A 21,583-nucleotide genomic window follows, 5' to 3' on the forward strand; every position below is an offset into this window, starting at 1 on the left:
GATAGATCCAGGTTTACCATTAAATTTACTGTTTCACTTAGGGTAAGGGAGAGAGTTACAGCTAAGTTTAGGGTTAGTGTTGAAGTTAGGTTTAGAGTTTGGATTAGGGCTAGTTTTGTGTTAGGGTTAGCACTAGGGTTAGGGCAATCGCAAATATAAGAACTGGTGTTACAATTAGGGTGAGTTTTAGGGTTAGGGTTAAGGTTATGGGTAGTTTTAGTGTTAACTTTAGGGTGATATTTAGAGCTAGGGTTTGTTTTAGGATATGAGTCAGGCTCAGTGTTAGGGTTAGGACTCACATAAGGGCTAGGGTTACTGTTAATTTTTGATTTAAGTTTAGGATGGTGTTTCAAGCTAGGGTGAGTTTAGCATATGGGTCAGTGTCAGGTATACTTTCAAAGTTAGGGTTAGGACTCGAATTAAGGCTATGGTTAGGTCTGGGTGTATTTTTAAGTTTTGTTTTAAGTTAGGTTTAGGTTTAGGGGTATTGCTCTTTTTATTACTGCTAGTGGTAGGGTTAGGGCTAGATTTATGATTAGTGTTAGTATTAGGTTTAGTGTTAGCATGAGGTTTAGGCTTATGTTTAGGGCTAGGACAAAGGATTGGGCAAGGGTTAGGGCTAGGGTTAGGGTTATGATAAGGGCTAGGATTAGAACTAGTGTTAGGGCTAATGTAAGAATTATTGTTAGTCTTAGGGCTAAGGTTAGGGTTAGGGTTAGGAATAGGACTAAATTAGGGCTAGGATTAGGTCTATGGTTAGTTTCAGTTTAAGCATAGAATCAGGGTTAGATTTAGGATTTAGTTTATGGTAAGGGATGGTTTTATTCTAGTTTTAGAAGGGTGATGTTTAGAATTAGGGTTATGATTAGGGTTATGATTAAGGTTAGGTTTAGGGCTAGGATAAGGGCTAGGGTTTGTTTTATGTTTAGGGCTAGGATAAGATGTATGGCTAATTTCCAGTCTAGAATTATGTTTAAAGATAGTTTTAGGGTTAGTATTATGGGTAAGTGTAGTGTAAGGTTTAGGTTTAGGGTTAGGATCAGGTTTAGGGCTAGGGGTATCATTAAGGTGAAGGTATATGTTAGGGTTTGGAATAGGTTAAGTCTTGAATTTAGGGATTGAATTAGTATTATGGTAAGGGTTTTGGTAATGATAGGCTTAGAACTAGGGTTTATGTTAGGTTTAGAGAAATGGATAGGGATAGGGTTAGGTTTAGGCCTAGGGTTAGAATTAGGGTTAGGCTTATTGTTATGGTAATGTATAGGGTTAGGTCTAGTGTTATGGTTATGATTAGGGTTAGGGCTATTGTTAGGGTTATGGTTAGGGTTAAAGCTTGGGTTAGGGCTCAGAATAGCCTATGAATTGCATTAAATTAATGCTAGCATTGCCATTACTGCTAATGTAAGGACAAGGGTTATGATTAGGGCTAATTTTAGGGTTAAGATTAGGGCTAGATTTAGTGTTAGGGTTAGTGTTATGATTAGGGTGAGGTTTAGAGCTAGGATTAGTGTTAGTGTCAGAGTCAGTGTCAGGTTTAGATTTAGGGTTCAGCTTAAAACTCTAATTAGTGCTACATTTAGGGGTAGGTGTATGGATAGGGCTTGTCTTAGTTTAAGAGATAGGGAAAGATCTTATGGCTTGGTTTTGTTTTAGGGCTAGGGCTAGAATTAGGGCTAGTTTTAGGATTAGTTTTAGGGTTAGGGCTAGTGTTAGGGTTAGTGTTAGGTTTTGGGTCAGGGTTAGATTTAGAAATAGATTATGATCTAAGGTTAGTGCTTGGGCTATGTTTAGGGCAAAGATTAGGACTAAGTTTATGGCTAGGGTTAGGATTATGTTAAGGGATAGGTTTAGATTTAGTGATAGGGCTAGTGTGAGAATTAGATTTATTCTTAGGTCTAGGGTTATAATTAGGTTTAAAGATAAGTTGAAATTAGGGCTAAGATTAGGGCTAGGGTTAGTATTGGGGTTAGAGCTAGGGATAGGGTTAGTGTCGCGACCCCTTGCCCGCAAGGAAGACGCAACTCAGGAATCTTCTTTCAGCAGTTTATTCAGGTTCTTGATATTTCTTCTTCTCCCCCCTCGGATGCCCCTCCCAGCCTTAATAAAGCATCTCAAGCCCCAATGCAAAGCTGCCACGTGGAGCTTTCTCATAGGGTGATAAAGGATTACATACCAACTCTCCAAAAAAGGAGTTGTTTATCACAGGCCACAGTGGAAGCCGGTGCCATCTTCTAATGGCGGCCACGGTCTATAGGAACGGCTCACCACAGGTTAGGGTTAGGATTAATCTAGATTTAGGGCTATTATAAAGGCTGGTGTTTTTGTTAGGGTTAGGGCTAGGATTACCGCTAGGGCTAATGTCAGGTGTGGGGTTACGGTTGAGGAGAGGACAATTTTAGGATTAGGTTTATGGCTAGGTCTAGTTTAAGAGTTAGATTTCAGTTTATGGGTCAGGTTTAGAGCTAGGGGGATTATTAGGGTCAGGATCAGGTTAGTGTATTGTTGAGGTTAGAATTTAGGGTTAGGACTCAAATAAGCATTAGGGTCAGGGTTATGGTAATGATAGGTTTTGTTTAGGGTTCAGGCTAGGATTACGGTAATTGATAGGGTTAGTTTTAGCAATAGGATTTGTGTTAGGCCTAGGATTAGCATTAGGGTAAGGGTAATGGTTAGGATAATGGATAAGGTTATAGCTGAGGTTAGGGCTAAGGTTATGGTCAGGGATAAGTCTTAAGTTAGAGTTAGGGTGAGGGTTAGAACTAGGGTTAGTGTTAGGATTATTTTTAGCATAAGGGTTAGGTTTTGAGTTAGAGTTAGGGCTAGGGTGAGGGTTAGGTTTAGAGTTCGGTCTAGGGATAAGATTAGAGTAAGGTTAGGGTAAGAATTGGATTAGGGCTAGCATCATCATTAGGTGTAGGGTTACGGTTTTAGTAATGGATATGTTTAGATGTAGGCATAGGGTTATGGTTAGTGTTAGATTGAGGTTTAGGTTTAGGGTTAGGGCTATGTTTATGTTTAGGTTTATGGTAAGGGTTAGGATTGAGCTACAATTAGGTCTAATGCAAGTGTGAGGTTTAGGGATAGGTCTAGTGGTAGTTTTCTAGTTAGATTTAGGGTTAGTGTTAGGGCTAGTCTTATCAATAGATTTAGATTTAGTTTTAGGATAATGGGTATGTTTAGAGCTAGGTTTAGGGCTAGGGTTAAGTTTAGGATTAGGGCTAGTGTTAGGAGTATATTTAGGTATAGGTATATGTTTATGTTTGGAATAAAGGTCAGGCTTTGAGCTATGGTTAGGACTAATCAAGTGTTAGCTCATGTTTAGGGTTAGGGTTAGGGTTAGTGTTATGCTTAGGCCTAAGATTAGCTCTAGTTATTGTGTTAGGTTTAGGCCTAGGGTTAGGAATGTGGGTATTGTAAGATCTAGGGTTATGATTAGGGCTAGTTTCAGGGTTAGGATTTTGGCTAGATCTAGTATTAGGTTTAGATTTTTGGTTAGGGTGAGGTTTAGAGTTAGGTTTACTCTTAAAGGCAGGGTCAGTTTTAGGGTTTGAATTAGAGTTAGGGTTACAGCCAGAATTAAACTAGGTTTAGGTCTAGGGGTAGGGTTAGTGTTTGTGTTAGTTTAAGGGTTACTTTAAGGGATAGGGATAGGTTTTTGTTTAGGTCTATGGCTAGAGTTAAGGCTAGATTTAGGATTTGGTTTAGGTCTAGGACTGGTGTTATGGTTTGGTTTAGGGTTACAGCCAGGTTTAGACCTAGGGTTAGTGGTAGTGTCAAAATAATGTTAAGGGTTAACATTAGGGTTTGGATTAGGGTTAGAGCTAGAGTGAGGGTAGGGTTATGACTATCAATAGGGTTAGAGCTTTGGTTAGCTTGAGGATTAGGGATAGGTCTCGGGTTACCATTAGGGTTTGTGTTTCGCTTTGAGTAAGGGATAGGCTTAGAACTAGGGTTAGGAGTAGATTTAGGGTTATGGTTAGGGTATGATCTAGATTTTGGGCTCAGATTAGGGCTAATTTTTGTGTTAGGGTTAGGGCTAATGTTATGGCAATGGATAGTTAAGAACTAGGTTACAAATAAGGTTAGAGGTAGGTGTAGGTCTAGTGTTAGGGTTAGGTTTAATGTTAGCATGATATTTAGAGCTAGGTTAGTATTAGGATATGATTCAGGGACAGTGTTAGTTTTAGGGTAACTGTTAGGACTCAAATAAGGTCTAGGATTACTGTTAGGGTTCAGTTTAAGGTGAGGGCTATTTTTAGAGCTAGGGTGACTATTAGGATATGAGTCAGCATCAGGATTAGTTTTAAGGTTAGGGTTATGACTCGAATTAAGGCTAGGGTTACTGTTAGGATTTGGTTTAAGATTAGCATGGTGTTTAGACCTAGGATGAGTTTTAGGATATGATTCGGGGTCAAGGTTAGTTTAAGGTTATGGTTAGGACTCGAATTAGGGCTAGGGTTAGGTCTAGGTGTAGTGTTAGTGTTTGATTTAAGATAAGGTTTAAGATTAGGATTATTGCTCAATATTTTCGAGAGAGAGAGAGAGAGAGAGAGAGTTTTTAATATTTTTTAGTTTTTAGATTTTGGTGGACACAACATATTTTTTTAATTATATTTTTATTGTTGCTGAGGAGTGAATCCAGCACCCCAAGCATTCCATTCCAAATTGCTACCGCTTGAGCCACATCCTCAGGCCGTATTGTTCAGTTTTGTCTTTATCCTAGGTTATATGATTAGCATTAAGATTAGGGCCAGTGTTTTTGTTAGGCTTAGGCTTAGGGTTAGGTTAAGACTTGGAGTTAGGGTTAGATCTAGGGTTAGGGGTAGGTCTTAGGATAGGGCAAGGATTAGGGCTACATTTAGGATTATGCTAAATGATAGGGATAGAACAAAGTCTAAGGCTAAAGTGAAAGTTAGAGTTAGTCTTAGGGCTAGGCTTATGGTTAGTTTTAGGGATAGGGCTAAATAAGAGCAAGATTAGAACTAGGGTTAGTGTTCAGCTTAGTCCTAGCATTAGGGCTAGGTTCAGGGTTAAGTTTAGGGTAAGGGATGTGTTATAGCTAGGTTTAGAGGTAGAGTGAGGGTTAGAATTAGGATTAGGGCTAGGGTTAGGTTTAGTGTTATGATTAAGGCTAGGTTAAGGGCTAGGATGAGGGCTAGGGTTTGTTGTAGGGTTAGGTCTAGAATTAGGGCTAGAAATAATGTCAGGTCTAGTGTTACATTTAGGAGAAGATTTAGGATTAGGTCTATGTCTTAGTCTAGGGTAAGTGTTAAGTTTAGGATAAGGGTCAGTTTTAGAGATATGGTTATTTTTAAGTTCAGGGTCAGTGTTATGGTTTTTATTAGGTTGAGATTTAGGGATAGTGCTCAAATCAGCATTAGGGTTAGAGTTAGGTTTCGGGTAATGAATAGGGTTAGGTTTAGGGTTCAGGTTAGTTTTAGGGTAATGGAGAGATTTAAGGTTTGTGATAGGGTTAGAGTTAGGAATAGGATTAGCTTTGGGAAAAGGGTTATCATAAGGGTAATGTATAGGTTTAGGGTTAGGTTTAGCGCTAAGGTTAGGGTTATTGTTAGGGATAAGTCCAGGGTTATATTTAGGCCAAAGATTAGGCTTTGAGCTATGGTTAGGGCTAAGGTGAAGGTTAGGTTTTGGGTTAGGGCTAGGTTTAGGGTTAGGGTTATGTTTATGGTAGGTTTAGGCCTTGGATTAGGGCTAGGTTTTGTATTAGGTTTAGGTCTAGGGTCAGTGCTATGGGCAATATAAGATATAGAGTTCTAATTTGGACTAGTTTTAGGGCTAGGGTTATGGCTAGTTCCAGTGTTAGGTTTAGATTTTGGTTTAGAGTCATTTGTAGAGCTAGGTTTAGTGTTAGTGTCAGGGTCAGTGTTCAGATTAAAGTTAGGGTGAAAGCCAGAATCAGGAGTAGGGTTAGGTTTGGGGTTAGTGTTATTGTTTTTGTTTAGGTCTAGGGCTAGATTTATTGCTAGATTTAGGATTAGGTTTAGGTCTAGGGGTAGTGTTAGGGTTAGGTTTAGTTAAAAGTTTACTGGTAGGACTACTTTCAGTGTTCAGTTTAGGGTTAATGTCAGGTTTAGACCTATAATTATTGTTATGTTCAGAATAAGGTGAAGTTTAGGGTTAGGTTTTGGGTTAGGTTTAGAGCTAGAATGAGGGCTAAGATTTGGACTAGTAATAAGATTAGTGTTTGATTTAGGCTAAGGATTACAATTAGAACTAAGGTTAGCATTATGGATAGGGTTTTGCTTAGGATAAGGGTTAGGGTTAGAGCTAGGCTTAGAGCTAGGGTTAGAGTTAGGTTTAGGGTTAAGGTAATGGTTAGGGTTAGGGATAAATCTAGTTTTAGGGCTCAGCTTAGGGCTGTTTTTGTTTTGGGGTTAGGACTAAGATTAGGACTATGGCTAATGTAAGAACTAGGGTTATTATTAGGGTTATTATTAGGATTAGGTTTTGGACTAGGAATGGTGTTAGCATTTGCTTTATGGTTAGGGTGATATAAAGAGCTAGGGTTAGTGTTTGGATATGAGTCAGTGTAAGGGTTAGTTATAGTCCTAGAACTCGAATTTTATCTAGGGTTATGGCTAGTTGTAGGGTAGGGTTTGTTTTAGGTTTGGTTTAGGGTCAGGGTAATGGCTCAGTTTTTTTTGTTTGTTTGTTTTGTTTTTTTCGGGGGGGCTAGGGCTAGTGTTAGTGTTAGTTTAATGATTAGCGATGGTGTTCGGCTAGTGGTAATGTGAGGTTTAGGCTTAAGGTTAGGGTTAGATTTAGAGTTTATAACCATAATTTAGAGTTATGGTAAGATGTAGGGTTAGGGCTAAGTTTAGGGATAGTGTTAGTGTTAGGGTTAGGGTCTGGGTAAGGGTTACAATAATGGACAGGTTTAGAAATAGAAATAGGCTAGATTGAGATTTAGAGTTATCCTTAGGGATAGAGTTAGGTATTTGCTTAGGGTTAGGGCTAAATTAGGGCTAGATTAGCACTATGTTTAGTGTTAGGGTTAGGCCCATGTTTAGGGCTAGAATTAGTGTTAGTGTTAGTGTTAGGGTTATGGTTAGTTTTAGGGGAAGGGATTAGGTTATGGCTAGGTTCAGGGGTAGTTTGATGGTTTAAATTATGTATAAGAATAGGGTGAGTGTTTGGTTTAGGATTAAGGCTAGGTTTAGTGCTAGGATAAGGGCAAGGGTTTGTGTTATGGTTAGAGCTAGGATTAGAGCTAGGGATAATGTCAGGTCTAGTGTTATGGTTAGGAATATTGTTAACTTAAGTTTATGGCTGGGTCTAGTGGAAAGTTAGGTTTAGGGTAAATGTCAGGTTTAGAGCTCGGTGTATTATTATGGTTAGGGTCTGGTTTAGGGTTTGGTTTAGGAAAAGGTTTAGTGTCAGGGCTCAAATTAGCTTTAGGGTTAGGGTTAAAGTAATGGATAGTGTTAGGTTTAGGGTTCAGGTTAGGTTTAGAGAAATAGATAGTGTTAGTGTTAGCAATAGTATTAGGTTAGGCCCAGGGTTATCATTTGGGTTTGGTTTATGTTTAGGGTAAAGGATAGGGTTAGTGCTAGTGTTAGGGCTTGTGTTAACATTAGGATTTTGGCTCAGTTTAGAGATAGGCCTAGGGTTAGTATTAGTGTTAGTTTTAGCAGAAGTGTTTGGGTTTGAGCTAGGTTTAGGGCTATGGTCATGGTTAGAGTTAGAGGCAGGGCTACGGTTAGGTTTAGGGTTAGGGTTATGGCTTGGGAAAGCTTTAGTTTTAGGTTTATGTTTAAGGTAATGGATACAGTTTGTGCTAGGATTTGTGCTATGTTTAAAGTTAGGATTAGGGCTAGGTTTAGGGTTAGGTTGAGGGTTAGGGCTATTGTTATGTTTAGGATAAGGATTAGAATTTGAGTAGGGTTTGGGCCAGGGCCAGTGTTAGGGTTAAGGTTAGTACTAGGAATAGGGTTAGGGTTATGCTTAGGTCTAGGTTTAGGGCTAGGATTAGGGCAAGGTTGTGTGTGAGTTTTATGGCTAGTGTTGGGTGTATGGGTAATGTAAGATCTAGGGTTATGGTTATGTGTAGATTTAGGGTTTGTATAGTGTTAGGGTTAGTTTTTAGTTAGGATAAGGTTTAGAGCTAGGGTTTGTGTTAAGGTAAGTTTCTAGGGTTAAGTCTAGGTTTATGGTAGGGATAGATTTAGGGTTATGTTTATGGTTAGGTCTATTGTAAGGGTTAGATTTAGAGTAAGGGTCAAGTTTAGAGCTAGATGTATTATTAAGGTCTGTGTATGGCTTATGGTTCAATTTAGGTTAAGGTTTAAGTTTAGGGCTTTAATTTGCGTTAGGGTTAGAGTTAGGGTTAGGGTAATGAATAGGCTGACGATTAGAGTACAGGATAGTGTTAGGGTAATGGATAGGTTTAGAGATTGTGATAGTGTTAGGATTTAGCCTAGTGTTAGAATTAGGGTTAGGATTATGTTTACGGTGATGGATAGGATTAGAGCTGGGGTTAGGGCTAGGGTTATGGTTAGGATTAGGCCTAGGGTTAGGGTAGTATATAAAATTATAGCTATGTTTAGGGATATGGTTAAGGGTAGGATTAGGGCTAGGTTTAGGTTAGGGTTTGGGATAGGGCTAGGGTCATGTTTAGGGTAAAGTTTAGGCTTTGAGCTAGGCTTGGGTCTAAGGGGAAGTTTAGGGTTAGGCATAGGGCTACTGTTAGTTTAGGGTTACATTTAGGGCTTGGTTTAGGCCTAGGATTAGGGCTAGGTTTTGTGTTATTTTAGGCCTAGGTTTAGGACCAAGTGTAGTTAAGAGCTAGGGTTATGATTAGGCCTAGTTTTAGGGTTGGGGTTATGGTTAGGTGTAGTGTTAGGATTAGGTTTTGAGTTATGGTGAGATTTGGAGCTAGGTTTATGTTAGAGTGAGTGTTGGGGTTAGTGCCAGAATTAGGACTAGGGTTAGCTGTAGAGGTAGGGTCATTGTTTGGGTTATGGTAAGGGTGATTGTTAGAGCTAGGGCAAGGTTGTTGTTCAGGTTTTAGTCTAGATTTATGGCTAGATTTAGGATTCGATTTAGGTCTAGCACTAGTGTAAGGTTTAGGTTTAGGTATAGGATTACCAGTAGTGCTAATGTTAGGGTTCAGATTCGGGTTAGGGTCAGATTTAGACCTAAGTTTAATTATATTGTCAGTATAAGTTTCAGGATTAGGATTAAGTTTTGGGTTATTGTTAGTGCTAGAATGAGAGCTAGGGTAGGACTAGTAATAGGGTTAGGATTTGGGTTAGGCTATGGATTAGGGTTAGGACTAGGGTTAGCATTAGGTTTATGGTTTGGCTTAAGGTAACAAATAGGATAAGAGCTAGGGTTTGGAAAGTGTTAGGGACTGGCTTATGGATAGGGTTAGTGTTAGGGTTAAAGCTAGGTTTAGTGCTCAGATTACGGCCAGGTTTTGGATTAAGTTAGGGCTAGTGTTAGGGCTACAGCTAATGTACAAACTAGGGTAATTATTAGGGCCAGTTTTGGGGTTAGTGTTAAGGCTAGGTCAAGTGTTAGGGTTAGGGTTAGTGTTAGTGTGATGTTTAGAGTTAGTGTTAGGTTCAGGATCAGTGTTCAGATTAGAGTTAGCTTTATGGTTAAAGCCAGGATTATCACTAAGTTTAGTTCTAAGGGTTGGGTTAGTGTTTGGGTTTTGTTAAGGTTTATTATTAGGGCTAGGGCTAGGTTTTTGTTTATATCTATGGCTAGATATATGGCTAGATTTAGGATTAGGTTTAGGTCTAGGACTAGTGTTAGAGTTAGGTTTAGGAATAGGTTTATTTCTAGTGCTAGTGTTAGGGTTCAGTATAGGTTTAGGGTTGGGTTTAGACCTACGGTTACCATTAGAATCAGAATAAGGTTCAGGTTTGAGTTGTGGTTAGAGCTAGAATGAGGGCTAGGGTTAGGAGTAGTAATAGGATTAGGGTTTGAACTAGGGTTAGACCTAGGGTTAGGGCTACATTTAGGGTAGGGTTAGGGCTAGTGTTAGGATTAGGTTTAGTTTTAAAGCTAGAGTTAGGTTTCAGATGAGGGCTAAATTTTGGTTAGAGTTCGGGCTAGGTTTAGAGTTACAGCAATGTGTGCAATAGAGTTACTCTTTGGGCTATTTATAAGATTGCGGTTAGGACTAGTTCTAGTTTTAGGGTTCGGTTTAATATTAGGGTTATATTTAGATCTAGAGTTAGTATTAGGGTCAAAATTAAGGTCAGGGGGAGTTTTAGGGTTAGGGTTTGTGTTCAAATTAGGACTAGAGTTAGGGGTAGGTGTAGAGTTAGGTTTTGATTTAGGTTAAGCTTTAAAGTTAGGGCTATGGCTCAGTTTTGTTTTAGGGCTAGGACTATGGTTAGGGCTAGTTTTAAGATTTGCATTAGGTTTTTGACTAGTGTAGTAATCCTAACTCTAAATCTATCTCTAAACCTAAGACTAGCACTAGAAATAAACCTACTTCTAAACCTAACCCTAACACTAGTCTTAGGTTTAGAATTAGATTTAGAGTTAGGATTAGATCTAGGGTAAGGTCTAGGGCTAAGGATATGGCTGGTGTTAGTTCTAGATTTATAGCTAGGATTAGGGTTATAATAAAAACAGGGTTAGAGCTAGGGATAGGGCTATAGAGGGAGAGAAAGTTAGTTTTAGGGCTAGGCTTAGGGTTTGGTTTGTTATAGGACTTAAATAGGGCTAGGGATAGGGCTAGGGTTATGCTTATGTTTAGGCCTAGGGTTAGTTTTGGGTTTAGGATTAGTTTTAGTGTTCCAGATAGGGTTAGGTTTAGGGTTAGAGCCAGAATTAGGTCTAGGTTTAGGTCTAGGAATAGGGTAAGTGTTTGGTTTAGGTTAAGGTTTACTGTTAGGGTTAGTGCTAGGATTGTTTAGGTCTAAGGCTAGATTTATAGATATATTTAGGATTTAGTTTTGGGCCTAAGTCTAGTGTTAGGCTTAGGTATAAGTATAGTGTTACCAGTAGGCCTAGTGTTAGGTTTGGTTTAGGTTTAGGGTCAGGTTTAGACCTAGGGTTACTTTTAGGATCAGCTGAGTGTCAGGGTTAGGGTTAGAACTAGAATGAGGGCTAGGGTTAGGATAAGTAATACTGTTAGTGTTCAATGTAGGCTAAGGATTAGGGACTAGAGTAAGAATTTTGTTTAGGGTTTGGTGTAGGGTAAGGGATAGGGTTAGAGCTAGGGTTAGGGCTTGAGTTTGGGTTAGGGTTAGGGCTAGTGTCAGGGTTAAGGTTAGGGCTTAAGCTAGAGTTAGGAATAGAATTAGGGGTAGGATTTGTTAGGGTTAGGGCTAGGTTTATGCCAACGACTATCATACAAACTAGGGTTACAATTAAGACTAGTTTTAAGGTTATGATTAAGGCTAGGACTAGTGTTACGGTTAATTTAAGTTAGGGTGATGATTAGAGCTAAGATTAGTGTTAGGGTTAGCCTCAGGGTCAGAGTAATTATTAGATTAGGGTTAGGGCTAGGTGTAAGGTTTGGGTTTGGTTTAGTTTATGTGTTTGGGTTAGGGATATGGCTTTTTTTATGGCTAGTGCCAGGGTTAGGGCAAGTTTTAAAATTAGCATTATGGTTAGGGGTAGTGTTAGCGTTTGGTTTGTTAATGATTTCAGTTAAATTTAGAGTTAGGTTTAGATTTAGAGTTAGGTTTATATCTAGATTTAGGACAGGGCTCAGTATAGAACTAGGGCTAGGGCTAGATAAGACTTATAGTTTAGGGCTAGGGTTAGGGTTAGAATATGATTAAATTAGAGCTAGGATTAGCGCTAGGCTTAGTGTTAGTATTAGTTCTAGTGTTAGGGTGGGATTTAGGGTTAGGTTTAGGGTTATGCTTAGGTTTATGGTAAGGGATGGGGTTATAGGTAGTTTTAGTGCTAGTGTGAGGGTTAGAAATAGGGTTAGGGCTTGGGTTATGGTTCTGGTTAGAAATAAGGCTAGGTTTAGGGCTAGGATTATGGTTAGGGCTATTTTCAGGTCTAGGTTGGAGTTTAAGTTTAGGTTTATGGTTACGCCTTGTGTAAGCATTAGGTTTACGGTTAGGGCAGGTTTAGAGCTAAAGATATTATTAGGGTCATGATTATGATTAGTGTTTTGGATAGGTTAAGGTTTAAATTTAGGACTCGAATTAGCATTAAGGATAGGATCAGCATAATGATAGGGTTAGGTTTATGTGTCAGGTTAGATTTAGGGTAATGAATACTGTGTAGATTAGGGCTAGGGTAGGTTTAGGCCTAGGGTTAGCATTACGTTTAGGGTTATGGTTAGAGTAATGGATAGGGTTAGAGCTAGGGTTACAGCAAGGGTTATGGTTATAATTAGTGATAGGTTTAGGTTTAGTTTTAGGGTTAAAACTAGGGTTAGGGCTCAGAATAGAGCTAGGATTTGAGTTAAGTTATTGCTAGTGTTAGGGTTATGGGTAATGTAAGTACTAGGGTTATGATTACCACTAATTTTAGTGTTATGGCTTAGGACTACGTCTAGTGTTAGGTTTAGGTTCAGGGATAGGGTGATGTTTAGACCTAATGTTAGTGTTAAGGTCAGAGTCAGGGTGAGGGTTAGTTTTAGGGTTCGGCTTAAGACTCAAATTATTGCTAGGGTTAGGGCTAAGTGTAGGATTAAGGTTTTGTTTATATTAAGGTTTAGGGTTAGGTCTATTGCCTGGTTTAGTTTTAGAGCTAGGGCTAGGGTTAGGGCTATATTTAGGATTAGCCTTAAGTTTAAGGCTAGGGTTAGGTTTAGGCTTAGGCATATTGTTAGGTTTAGATTTAGAGTTCGGGTTAGATCTAGGGTTATGGCCAGGGATACGAATAGGGCTAGCCTACATTTCAGGCTAGGATTAGGCTTTCAGTAAAGTACAGGGTTATAACTAGAGTTAGGGCTATGGTGAGAGTTATAGTTAGTCTTTGGGGTAGGGTAAGGGTTAGGGTTTTGGATAGGGCTAAATTAGGGCTAAGATTAGGGCTAGTGTTAGTGTTAGGGATAGGCCTAAGTTTAGAGTTAGGGTTTTAATTAAGGCTATGTTTAGGGCTAGGATAAGACTAGGGTTTGTGCTAGGGTTAGGGCTAGGATTATGGCTATGGCTAAAGTCAGGTCTAGGGTTATGGTTAGGGAAAGCTTTAGGGTTCGGTTTAGATATTGGGTAATATCTAACCAGATTTAGAGGTAATATCTAGTCAGATTTAGAGCTAGGGGAATTATTAATGTCAGGGTCAGTGTTGGGATTTGGTTTAGGTTTGAGTTTAGGGTTAGGGTTCAAATTAGCATTAGGGTTAGGATTAGGGTAATGATAAGGTTAGGTTTAGGGTTCAGGTTACGTTTAGGGTAATTGACAGTTTGGGGGATAGTGATAGGGTTAGGATTTGGCCTAGGGTTACATTAGCATAATGGTACTGTTTAGAATAATGAATGCAGTTAGAGTTAAGGTTATGGCTAGGGTTATGGTTAGGATTAGTTCTTGAGTTAGGGTTAGTGTGAGGGTTAGAACTAGGGTTAGTTTCAGGGTTATGTTTAGCATAAGGGTTTGGTTCTGAACTATGGTTATGGCTAGGCTGGGATTTAGCTTCAGGGTTAGGTCTAGGAATAAGATTATCATAGGTTTTGGGTTAGAATTAGGGTTAGAATAAGACCTAGGTTTAGTGGTAGTGTCAGTATAAGGGTCAGGGTTAGGGTTAGAATTTGGGATAGGGTTAGAGTTAGAATGACAGCTAGGGATAGGGCTATTAATAGAGTTAGGGTTTGGTTAGCCTAAGGATTAGGAGTAGGTCTAGGGTTACCCTTAGGTTTAGGGGTTTGCTTAGGTTAAGGGATTGGTTTAGAGCTAGGTTTAGGGCTATGATTAGGGTTAGAGTTAGGGTTAAATCTATGTTTAGGGCTCGGGTTAGGCCTAGCATTTGTGTTAGGGTTAGGGATAGGATTAGGGCAACGGCTAATATAAGAAGTAGGATTAAAAGTAGATTAGTTTTAGTGTTATGATTAGGTTTAGTGTTAGGGTTAGGTTAAAGTTTAGGGTGATAGTTATAGCTAGGTTTTGTTTTAGGATAAGAGTCAGGTCTTGGTTTGTTTTAGGGTTAGGGATAGGACTAAAATTATTGGTAGGGTTATTCTTAGCGTTCAGTTTAAGGAGAGGGCAATTATTAGAGCTAGGTTGAGTTTTAGGATATGTGTCAGGGTCAGTGTTAGTTTTAAAGTTAGTGTTAGTACTCAAATTAGGGCTGGGAATAGGTCTAGGTTTAGTGTTAGGGTTTGGTTTAAGTTAATGTTTAGGGTTAGTTCTATTGCTTGGTTTTGGTTTAGTCCTAGGTTTAGGTTTAAGGATAGTGTAAGTGTTAAGCATATACTTAGGGTTAGGGTTAGATTTGGAGTTAGGGTTATATCTAGGGTTAGGGTGGGACTAAGGATAGGGCAAGGGTTAGGGCTAGGTATAGGGTTATGTTAAGTGATAGGGTTACAACTAGGGATACGTATAGGCCGAGAGTTAGAGTCATAGATCTAAGGGTTAGTATAAGGGTTGTAGATAGGGCTAAATTAGTGCTAGTATAAGGGCTAGGTTTATTGTTTGGCTTAAGCCTAGAGTTAGGGTTAGGGTTAGTTTTAAGTTTAGGGTAAGAGATGGCATCATAGCTAGGTACAGTGGTAGGGTGAGGGTTAAAATTTGGGTTAGGGGTAGGGTTAGTGTTAGGGTTATGATTAAAGCTAGGTGTAGGACTAGGATGAAGGATAGGGTTTGTTTTAGGTTTAGGACTAGGATTAGGGCTAGGGCTATTTTCAGGTCCAGAATTATGGTAAAAGATATTTTTAGGTTTAGGATTATGGCTAATTCTAGGGTTAGGGTTAGGTGTAGGTTTATGTTCAAGTTTAGAGCTAGGGTTTTTATTAGAGTCAAGGGCAGTATTAGTGTTTGGGATAGGTTAAGGTTTAAATTTAGGGCTTGAATTAGTGTTAGTGTTAGGTTTATTGTAATGATAGGGTTAGGTTTAGGTTCAGGTTAGGTTCAGGATAATAGATTGGGTTAAGATTAGGGTTGATGCCTAGGGTAGCATTAGGGTTATGATTTTGTTTATGACAATGGATAGAGTTAGAGATCAGTTTAGGGCTAGGTTTATGGTTAGAATAGGGCTAGGGTTAAAGCTAGGCTTAGGGCTAGGTTTGGGGTTAAGTTAGGGATGTGTTTAGGGTTAGGGCTAATGTAAGTACTAGGGTGATGTTTAGGGCTAGTTTTAAGATTTTAGGGCTAGTGTTAGTGTTAGGGTTAAGGTGATATTTAGAGCTAGTAGTGTTAGGGTTAGTGTCAGGATCAGGGAGATTTTAAGGGTTCAGCTTACAACTCATATTAGGGCTAGGATTAGGGCTAGGTTTAAGGTTAGGGTTTGTTTTAGGTTAAGGGTTAGGATTATAGCTATAGCTAGGTTTTGTTTTAGGGCTAGTGCTAGGGTTAGGGCTAGTTTTAGGATTAGTGTTATGGTTTGGGCTAGTGTTAGGTTTTGGCTTAGTCTTTGGTTTAGGGCTCCATTTAGATTTAGGTTTTTCTAAGGTTAGCACTAGGGCAAAGGATAGGGCAAGGGCTAGGGCTAGGGTTAGGGTTATGGTAAGTGATAGGGTTAGAATTAAGTGCAAGGTCTAATGTTAGAGTTAGTTAGTCTTAGGACTAGTATTAGGGATTGGAATATATTAGGGCAAAGATTAGGGCTAGGATTAGTGTCAGAGATAGGCCTAGAGTTTGGTTTAGGATTGTAATTAAGGCTATGTTTAGAGCTAGGATAAGGGCTAGGGTTAGCGTTAGTATTAGGGCTAGAATTAGGGCTAGGGATAATGTCGGGTAGGTTTACAGTTGGGGATAGTTTTAAGGAAAGATTTTCAGCTAGGTCTATTGTAAGGGTTTGATATAGGATAAGAGTCAGGTTTAGAGCTAGGGGAATTAGTAGGGCCACTGTCATTGTTAGGGATTGGTTTAGGTTTGAGTTTAGGATTATGGGTCAAATTAGAGTTAGAGTTAGGGTTAGGGTAAAGATAGGATAGGTTTAGGGTTTAGGTTATGTTTAGGGTAATTGATTGTTTTGGAGATAGTGATAAGGTTAGGGGTAGTCTTAGGGTTAGCATTAAAATAAGGGTTATATTTAGAGTAATGGATACAGTTAGAGTTAAGTTTATGGCTAGGGTTATGGTTAGGATTATGTCTTGGGTTAGGGTGAGGGTGAGGGTTAGGATTAAGGCTAGGTTTATGGCTTGGATGAGGGTTTGTGTTAGGGCCAGGGCTAGGATTAAGATTAGGGCTAATGTCAGGTCTAACATTATATTTAAGGGTAGTTGTAGTGTTTGGTTATGAATAGGTCTACTGTAAGGGTTAGGTTTAGGGTAAAGGTCAGGTTTAGAGCTAGGTGTATTATTACAGTCAGGGTCAGGATTAGGGATTGATTTTGGTTAAGGTTTAGGGTTAAGGCTCAAATTAGCATGAGGTTTAAAGTAATGGATATGGTTAGAGTTAGGGTTCAGGTTAGGTTTAGGGTTTTGAATAGCTTTAGAGATACCTACACAGTTAGGTTTATTCCTATTGTTAGCATTTTCGATAGGCGTAAGTTTAGGATAAAAGATAGGAATGCAACTAGGGTTAGGGCTATGTTCATGGTTAGGATTATGGCTAATGTTTGGGTTAGGCTTAGGATTATGGTTAGGCCTAGGGTTAAGTTTTGGATTAGGGTAAGTGTTATGGTTGGAGCTAGATTTAGGGCTAGGGCGAGGGTTAGGGTTAGAGCAGGTCTAGGGTAAATGTTAGGGTTAGGGATACGTTTAGCATTAGGGTTAGGTTTAGAGTTATGGTAGTGATAGAGTTAGAGCTAGGGTTTGGGCAATGGTCACATTTAAAATTAGGGTTAACTTTGGGGTTGGGAATAGGGCTATGTTAATGTTTAGGTTTAGGATTAGGGCTCAGTTTAGAAGTTAGAGTTCCTTTATCAAATTTCTTTGATACAATCCAGGATTCATCTTTAACAATCTTTACTCTGTTTCCCAGGTTTAGGCATTTTGGTTCAACATTTTGTTGTCCAGAATAGTTAATATTTTCATTTTACTTCATTTTGACCTATACAAGTAAATGTAAATGGACCTGGAAATCAAACAGGGTTTATGCTAGCTGCTTGAAACTGTACACACAACCTCAATTCTTGTGGGGACACTCTTGTATTTTCCTTGTGAGTGTAGGCCTAAGCTGAAGCATGTAAAAACAACTTTCTCCAAGAGCCGTTTATGAGAAAGCCGAGAATATGCATTCACTGAAATTCCTCCCATAATTATTTTGTCAGATTTGTTTGATACTGAGCAGAATTCATTATTTGGCTTGCTCCACAAAGCTCTTTAAGTGTGGGACATCTAGGATCAATTGTTCTCTAATCAGGTTAGAGATAGTGTTAGGTTTGAGGTTAGGTAGGTTTAGATGTAGTGTTAGGGTGAGAGTATGTTTTGTACAAATTCCTTTGAAACTTGGAAGGAGTCTTTTTTACCTAGCTTTAATATGATCCTAAGGTTTGGGCCTTCTCATTTCAATGAAATGACCTATAGAGGTAAATAAAATATATTGATATATAGAGGTAAATAAAAATGAAGGTTGAAATCAAACCAGGTTGGTGCTAGCTGCTTGAAACTTCAAACACTGAATCAGTTCTCTGTGGGAACTCTCTGGTTTGTTCCTTCTGAATGTAGTCCGAAGATGAAGATGGCAAAAACAAGTTTATCTGAGAGCCCTTTAGAAGAAAACAAAGAAATATGCATGAACTGAAATACCACCTCAATTATTTGGTCATATTTATTTTATACTGCATAGGATTCATCTGATAGCTTAGCCCACTAGGCTCCCACGTTTGGAAATTTTGGGATCCACAGTTCTTCAAACAGATTAGTGTTTTTGTTGAGGATAGTGTCAGGGCTAGTGTTAGAGCTAGTAGTATTAGGATTAGAGTTAATTTTGTTCAAATTTCTTTGATACTGGTCAGGATTCGTTTTTCTCCTATATTTACTATACTCCACCTGCTTGGGCCTCCTAGGTTCAATGATACTCTGTAAGGAACAGTTTGTATTTTAAAGTTTCAGTTCATTTTGTCCTGTACAGGTAAAAGGAATTGGAGCTGGAAATCAAACAGCATTGGTGCTATCTGCTTGAAACATCACACTCCATCAATTATCTGTGAGCAATATCTGGTTTATTCTTGTGAGAATAGGCCTATGTTGAAGCATGTAAAAACAACTTTATCCAAGAGTCTCTTAAGAGATAACAGGGAAATATGCATGTACTGATATACTCCATGAACTTTTTGGACAGATTTATTTGATACTGTGCAGCATTCATCCCTTAGCTGTCCCACTAGGCTCCCCAAGTTTTGAAATTCTAAGGTCAAATGTTTCATAAAAGAGTTAGGTTAGGGCAAGAGCTAGGGTTAGAGCTATTGTTAGCGTTAGAGTTTGTTTTATTCAAAATTCTTTGATTCTTGGAAGGATTTATCTTTTAGCTAGATTTACTCTGTTCCCCATGTTTAGGCCTTCTCTGTTCACAGTTACACTGTCAGGAACATTTTGTGTTTTAAGATTTCACTTCATTTTGACTTATACGGGAAAGCTAATGGAGTTAAAAATCAAAAAGGATTTGTGCTAGCTGCTTGAAACTTCACACACTCCCTCAGTTCTCTGTAGGCTCTCTGGTATGTTGTTGTAAAAGTAGGGCTACACTTAAGCATGCAAAAAAGAACTTAATCTGAGAGCCCTTTAGTAGAAAAAATTAAAATATGCATGTACTGAAATACCTCCCATACTTATTTGGTCAGATTTGTTTCATGTTGTGTAGGATTCATCACTTAGTTTGCTCCACAAGGCTCCCCAGAAGTGGGAATTCTAGGACCAATGGTTCTCTAATCAGGTTAGGGTTAATGTTAGGTTTAGAGTTATGGCTAGGGCTAGGCTTAGAGGTAATGTTAAGGTGAGAGTTAGTTTTGTTCAAATTTCTTTGATACTGGGCAGGATTCATCTTTTATCCAGCCTTAGTATGCTTCCAAGATTTGTTCTTCTCAATTCAATGGTTCACTATCATGAACACATTGCATTTTAAGGTTTCACTTCATTTTGTCACCTATGGGTAAATAGAAATTGAAGTGGAAATCAAACAGGCAGCCCTTCCACTAAACCTAAGCCTAAACCTAACCGTATTCATAATCTTAATCCTAGGCCTAAGCCTAACAATAAGCCTGGACCTATTCCTATCCCTAATTTAGCCCTAACCCTAACCCAAACTCTAGCCCTAAGACTAACTCAAACTATTGCCATAGCCCTATTCCTAATTCTAACCCATCCTTTACCATAACCAAAATACTAGCCATAATCTTAACTCTAACACTAGCCATAGCACAAACCCTTGAATTAACCATAACTTTAAATCTATCCCTAAGCCTAAACTCACCCTATCAGAATCAATATCACTAACACTAATCATAAAACTACCCTTAACTTTAGCTTTAGTCCTAATAAAAAAACTGAACCATATGACTAACCCTAACCCTTAATCTAAACCAAATCCTAACCCTACATCATTCCCTAAGCCTAGCCCTAATTTGAGTCCTATCCCTAACCATAAAATGAACTATTACCCTGACTTGGATCCTACAACTAACCCTAGTTGAAAACGTCACCCTAAACCTAAACCTAATCCTAAATCCAGACTCGGTCCTAAATGTAACCCTACAACTAGCCCTAATTATAACCTTAGTTCTTACATTTCCATATTCCTAAGAAGACCCCTAATGTAACCAAAACATAGCCCTAATACAAGACTCAACCCTAGCTTTAACCCTAACTCAAACCCTAAATATAGCCCAATGCCTTACCCTAAACCTAACCATAACTTTAATCCTTGCACTAAACCTAAACCTAACCCTACCCCTAGCCCTGTATCTAACCATAAACTGAGCCTTAACCCCAGATCTAACACTATCCATTACCCAAAAATTAACTCAAAACTTAATGCTAATCCTCAGCCTGAACTTAGCACTATCATTAAACCTAACCTATCCATTACACTAAACCTAACCTGAACCCTAACCCTAAATATATAATTACCCTAACTGTAACCTTAAACCTAATGCTAACTCAAGCCCTAACACTAACACTAAACCTAACCCTAACAGTAACTCTATCCCTGACATTAACCCTAATCCTAACAATAACCCTAAAACTAACACTAAAACTAACCTGAATGCTAACCCTACCACTAACCCTAAACCTAAATCTAACACTAACAATAACACTAACCATATCCCTAACAATAACCCTAAACCTAAATATAACACTAACCCTAACCCTAACACTAACCCTAACCATAACCATAATCTGAACCCTAACACTAACCCTAACACAAACTTTAACCATAACCCTAATCGAAACACTAAGGCTAAACCTAACATTAACTCTAAACCTAAACTTAATGCTAACCTTCACACTAACACTAACTCGAACACAACCATAACACTAACCCTAAACCTAACCCATAATCTAACACAAACCCTAACTGTAACCTTAACCCTAATACTAACCCTACCACTAACCCTAACCCTAAAGCTAATCATAATTGCAATCCCAATCCTAACACTAACCACAACCCTGACACAAACCCTAATTCTTAACATAACACTAAAATTAACCCTAATCCTCACCCTAAACCTAAAATTAACAGTAATCCAATCCCTAACAAAAACACTAATCCTAATCCTAAACCTAACACTAGGAGGAGCCTGGGAGCGAGCCACCGCCTCCGCCTCGGACCTGCAGCCACTGCCGCTGCACGGAGCGGCGGGCCGCGGAGGGAGAGTTTGTGGATTGGGATCCTTGGCTGGTCTGCGGTTTCTGTGCCGAAAATCCACTCCGCGGGAGCCGCCATTTGCTTTCTGCCGGCTGTCTTGATGGCTATGGCTACATTGTCGAGCAGCCGCACCTAGAGGTTAGAGCTGGGCTGCATGCCGAGCCCTGTCCTCCAAATGCTGGACCGCAGCCTTGAGTGCCTGGGTCGCCTGTTCGCCGCTGCACCCTCGGGCAGAGCCTGCTCTGGGGTAGTTCTGCATGCCCCTGCGAGGGGACCCATGCTTCAGAGGAGGGAGCCAGAGAGCCGCGGCGGCAGCTACGGCAGCAGCCGTGGTGGCAGCCACTTGGGCCTCGGGGGCTGGGCACCGGTCGGTGGCGCAGCTACGGTCGGGGACAAGCGCGGCGCCCCTGAGCATGGCCCCGGGGAAGAGCGACGGTGGCACGGTTTAATTTCTAGAAATCTGGACTGGAAACAAAAGCAGCAGTTTGTATAATCCCAAGAACTTGCTTATGCCAGGAAGCTGTAAGGGCAACATGAATATCATTGAGGAGATCTAACATGGCAGCGGGTGGGGAGAGATCAAATCTCTGACCTCTTCAACTGTGCGGGCATAGGGAGCTGTAAATTGTATAAATGCTGTCTGCTCAGGATCACTAGGCAATGCTGAGCTGACGTGGATCTGGGGTGTACAGTCTGGGCCCCTCAGAACACACACACCGAGCCCAGAT

The sequence above is a fragment of the Marmota flaviventris genome, chromosome 9 (assembly GCF_047511675.1).
Source record: "Marmota flaviventris isolate mMarFla1 chromosome 9, mMarFla1.hap1, whole genome shotgun sequence".
Taxonomy (NCBI): Eukaryota; Metazoa; Chordata; class Mammalia; order Rodentia; family Sciuridae; genus Marmota; species Marmota flaviventris.